Source organism: Prionailurus viverrinus, chromosome A1 (assembly GCF_022837055.1).
Source record: "Prionailurus viverrinus isolate Anna chromosome A1, UM_Priviv_1.0, whole genome shotgun sequence".
Classification (NCBI taxonomy): Eukaryota; Metazoa; Chordata; class Mammalia; order Carnivora; family Felidae; genus Prionailurus; species Prionailurus viverrinus.
Window position 1 is genome coordinate 30,039,656 of NC_062561.1, and position 4,993 is coordinate 30,044,648.

Here is a 4,993-nt window from a genome sequence, read left to right on the forward strand (position 1 = left end):
ATCCCCTTTTAATAAATGATTAAAGTGTGTTTTGATATAAATGTTGTCTTTTGGGTTTTTTTAAACTCTTTTATTTTTATTATAAAAAGCCTCTTAGTAGGATGGTCTCCACCTTGCTGTGAGGTACAGTGTGGCTACCTCCCGAACACCGATGCCCAGGAAATCATACACCTAGCAGCAGATAACATCAAGACTTTTAGAAAGAGTCCAAAGTCAGGGCTGGCTCTTTAGTTTTCATTTCCCTTTAAAATCCATTCTTTCTGGCAGCTTTTGTTGTAGGAGACTGCACTCTTTTCTTTTGGGATATGACCTTATGTACTTATTAATTTGCATGACTGATCTGATTATTTCCAACGTTAGACTATATTTGTGTGGCTTATGTTCCTTTTCCAACTGAGCTGTTAAAATGGGTCAGAAGCCTCCAGATCTTCCCTAAACAGAAGGTCTTGGCCAGAAAGCAAAGGGACTAAGTGGCCATATTGGAGAGAGAAATACCTTTACCAAAGACAATGTATAGGGGGACAGGTGACCTAGAGCTGGAAGGGAAGATAGACCTGGCTAGTGTAGTTAGTCCTACTGAAATGCTCATTTTTAATACATGCCATACCTTTTTTTTTTTTTTAGGCAGGTGGTAGCTATAATATTTAGTATTTTTAGCAGTGTTATTCTGTATTTTTCAGGCTGAGCATAGAGACAGGTATGGCCTTCAAAATGCAACAAGATGTGAAGATAAAGACCAGTATGTCATGTGAGATATAAGTTAAAAAACAGTGATGCTACCTTAATCTGGCCAGCGGGCAATTTTCCAGATGAATGTTCTACCACATTCATAGTATGATCTCTGAAGATCTGGAAAAGAAGGCAGGAAGCCAAAGTAACCCTAGCAATCAGCTTCTTATTTAAATGGCTACAGAAGCATTTGCCTGACATTTCCCTTCAGAACCTTCTTCCACTGGATGTGGTATATCAGGAGTGTATGCAGGGGCTGCCTGCTGGAAATTTCCCTACTGGGAAGGCTGAACAACTAATTGAAGGATTGAGATGCTGGAGTTTATTGCGATGCAGTTGCACAGTGGAAACTTTAGCTCAGGATTCATCAGCTAGTGCCCTTTGGGGTGGTGGTGGTGGTGGCGGGAATTGGATGTATATATTTTAAATCAGCTTTATTGAGATGTAATTTACATGAGGTAAAATATATCAATTTTTTTAAGTTTACTTATTTATTTTGAGAGAGAGAGAGAGAGAGAGAGCACAAGTCGGGGCGGAACAGAGAGAGAGGGAGAGAGAGAGAGAGAGAGAGAGAGAGAGAGAGAGAGAATCCCAAGCAGATTCCACACTGTCAGCACAGAGCCCCACATGGGGCTCAAACTCACGAACCATGAAATCATGACCTGAGCTGGAATCGAGAGTCAGACACTTAACCGACTGAGCCACCCAGGTGTCCCAAATCTGCCAACTTTAAGTGTGCAGTTAAATGCCAGTTGTATAAAGGCTACTACAATTAGGATGCATAACATTTCCATCACCTCCCAAAAGTGTTCTTGTGCCCTTTCAGAGTCAGACCCCACCCTCATCTCCTGGTGCCTGCCAACCACTGATCTCTTTTCTCTCTCTGGAATCATATAATATGTAGCCTTTTGAGTCTGGCTTCTTTAGGCTGAAAAAGAGAAGTTGTGGACTGAAATTACCCCTAGGGGTTAACAGCATTGCTCTCAAGGTTCCCTACATTTTTATTATTTGGGGGAGATCTCTGGTGACCTCCTTCCTTGTACCTGTTCCCCCATGGCCTGGAATTGCCATGGGAAGGACCTAGCTCTGGGTGTCGATCAAACCTACCTACCTGGCAGCATGCCCCAAACCTGAAACTTCCTTTGTCCCCAGACTTAGTCAACATTTGGTCCCCAATCTCTACCCCTGAGCCGTAAGCATGTCTACCCAGATGAGTTCTGATCTTAATTAAAGATGCCCATAGCTAAGAGCACAGGATTTGGAGTCAAATAAAACCAGATGTGACTTTTGGTTCTGCTGCTCGCAAGTGGTATGGCTTTGGGACAGTGTCCTTAATTTTTTGGAGACTCAGTATCATTCTCTATATAATGGAATAAAACCACCTACCTCAGGGTCCTGTTGGGTAAATTAAATGATAAGTATGGAAAGTGTTTAGTACAGTTTTCAGCGCATGCTCTACCCTCAACAAAGAGTTATTACCCTCGTTTCTCATTATGAATTTTAGGTTCAGTGTGGTTATTGGGTTGACAAGATACACAGCTCCTTGGGGTCAGAATTTACATCTTCTCCTCTACAAGACTTGTGAGTAGGAACTCCTCAAGCGGGTGCCATTTTGTTGTGAAAGAGATCCAAAGGTGGGAGCACCCTCTCTTCGTCCTCAACTCCAAGACGTCCCCTCAGAGCCGATGTTTATTGTGTTCTGACGTCAAAACACAGATTGGCACCAGCAGCAGGAGCGGAGACCCCTTTCCCTTTCTTTTGAGCCCCTGAAAGCCTAAATGAAGGCTCGTTTTTATCAGGGGTGGGACCAAAATAGATGCATGCATTCTGCTACTTGCTTTGCTGTAGTCAACAAGGACATCATCTTCTCAGAACAGGGATGGGTATTTATTTTGGACTCTACTTTTAGTTCAGTTTATTTCTCTTTTAGGGTGTGTTTTCATTGCCAGCCTGAAGAACATCCTTTCCGTCTCTTCTTGATTCGTGAGCCACTGAGAAGGAAATGGCAGTGGATGGACCGACGGTGACTATAGGGCTGCCTTCATAATGACGTAGGGAGGTTCTGGGCCTGAGCCCTCGGTCATCTCAAACAGATGTCACACCATGAGGGATGATTAGCCTCCTGTGCTCCAGAACGTTCCGAAACAAGGAAAAGGGTGAATTGTGACACATCAGAAAATAAAAGGCAGGCACGTTTGTAAGGCACGCTCCCAGCCAGTGGGACAGACCAGCTGGCCTGGCTCATCGACGAGAGATGCTATTTGAGTTGTCAGTTCAGTTGCCAGGCCTCACATCTGTAGCTTGGGATGCGCCCACTTGTCTCTGAGATCTGCATCTGCTCCTGGAGTTCATTCAAAGGGAATGGCTCTTGGAATCAAGGTCCGCTGTGGATAAGGATGGCATTTAATCTGTCCAGCAGGGAGGCTTCTCCTTGGGGGCCATCTCTAGGCCTGGAACCCGGAAGGATGGTTTCCCGGGCCCGGCCCCTCTGGGGAATATTAAAGAAAGACCCGTGGTGTGTTTGGGGGCTTCTATGTGGTTTGTCTGGAGCTCAGTGTTTGTGGCAGGCAGAGGAGGATAAGGATGGAATGATACCGTGGGCCAGGGTTTAATATGACATCAAAGGAACTTCATTCCTGAGGCTTCACTCAGGAAATTTAAACTGACTCCAAATCTCTCTTTTTAGGCAGATTCTTGCAGCTCATGTGTTCTTTTTGGTTGTGGCCTATAATGTTTTTATGTATTGTTTTATGTATTGGTTTTATGTATTGTTTTATGTATGTTTTATGTATTGGTTTATTTTGACTTTCTTTCACCTTGGTAGCTGATATCAGTCCGTTCAGGGCAGAAGCAGAAACAGGAATGTCTTTTAACTGGGGTGCCGCTAACTGCCATATTAAACCTCATAGCCTTAGAGACTTAGCGCCATAGCAGTAGCTGGTGTTGTTTTCTCCCTTATTCAGTGATCGCTACTTTCACCATTTTGTTCTTGGTCATTGTGTCTATAACATCTTCTTCATCTCTAACACCTCCTTCCCCCCCGCCACCCCCAAAGACTGGTTGTGGTTTTATCCGGTGCCATGATGATGGCCAAGAGCTTCTCTTCCAAACAGTGATGCAGGGACCCAGGCTCATTCTCTTCCATCCTGCAGCTCCCCCGCCTCCACACGTAGCTTTCAAGGTCACTGTGCTTGTCTGCATCCCACAAGCAGAGGGGAGAGAAGCACGGAAGCTTTGAAGTATTGGCTGTTTAGCTCAGATCTGAAAGTGGTGTCCAACTGTGATGAATTGGGATGGGTCCCAGTCCATTAACATAGGGTCACACCTAATTCTTAAGGAAGGCTTGGAGACATACAGGTTAGTTGGGTGCACAGGAGAAAAGAAAATGGGTTGGTGAACACTCAGCCAGTCTGCCTCACCACTCTAGGTATTGCCAGAAGGATTTAACATAGAGAAGCAAGTGCTTACAAATCCCCGGAAAGGCTGGAGGCAGGAGAACTAGAGGCTGCCATTTAACATTCGGCTTTGAGGTCACACTTTTTGCCAACTGCTACTACGTCTGGTGTCATCCTTGTACCCTCCAAAGTGGTACCAGCCATCGGCACATGGAGCCCCTTTGCTGCCAACCCTCACCTCTGCTGGTACCCACTTAACCACTGGCACACTTGCAAAGCCTTCCACCTTCCAAAGCTTCTGTAAGTGGATCTTGTTCACTGAACCTGCACGGACCCAGAAATGCAGCCATACCGGAGACTGGGAGATGTGGTTTCAGTCTTCCTTTGCTGGGATACAGGGAAGATGATACAAGTTGGAATTGATACCAGAGCCAATAGACTGTGGCACAGCAACCTTATTCGGTGACCATTGCTTTTCACCATTCCTGCTGTTCCCATTTTGTCTCTGGTCACTGCTTTTTTTTTTTTTTTTTTAGCTTGTCCTTCATCTCCTGGTCATTCATCACTGTTTTCTTTTTAATGCTCACTCCCAGTGGTCGCTTTGCCTGATGCTGCCATAATGGGAGAGTTTCTCCTCTGACAGTGGTCAATCTGAATGAACTTTCAAAGGGAAGCTGGCTTTTGCAACTGTATAGTTCCTCTGTCAGACTCCATCAGAGATATTGGAATGGTACCGACATCAAAGGTAAATCCATCCTAGGGATCCAGTAGTGTCCTAGGAGAGGCTCCTATTTCTATTGGTGGAACCATCTAGAAAGTTCTAGAACTTGGGGTATACCCTGTTTCACATTCTCCCCTTGGATGATATT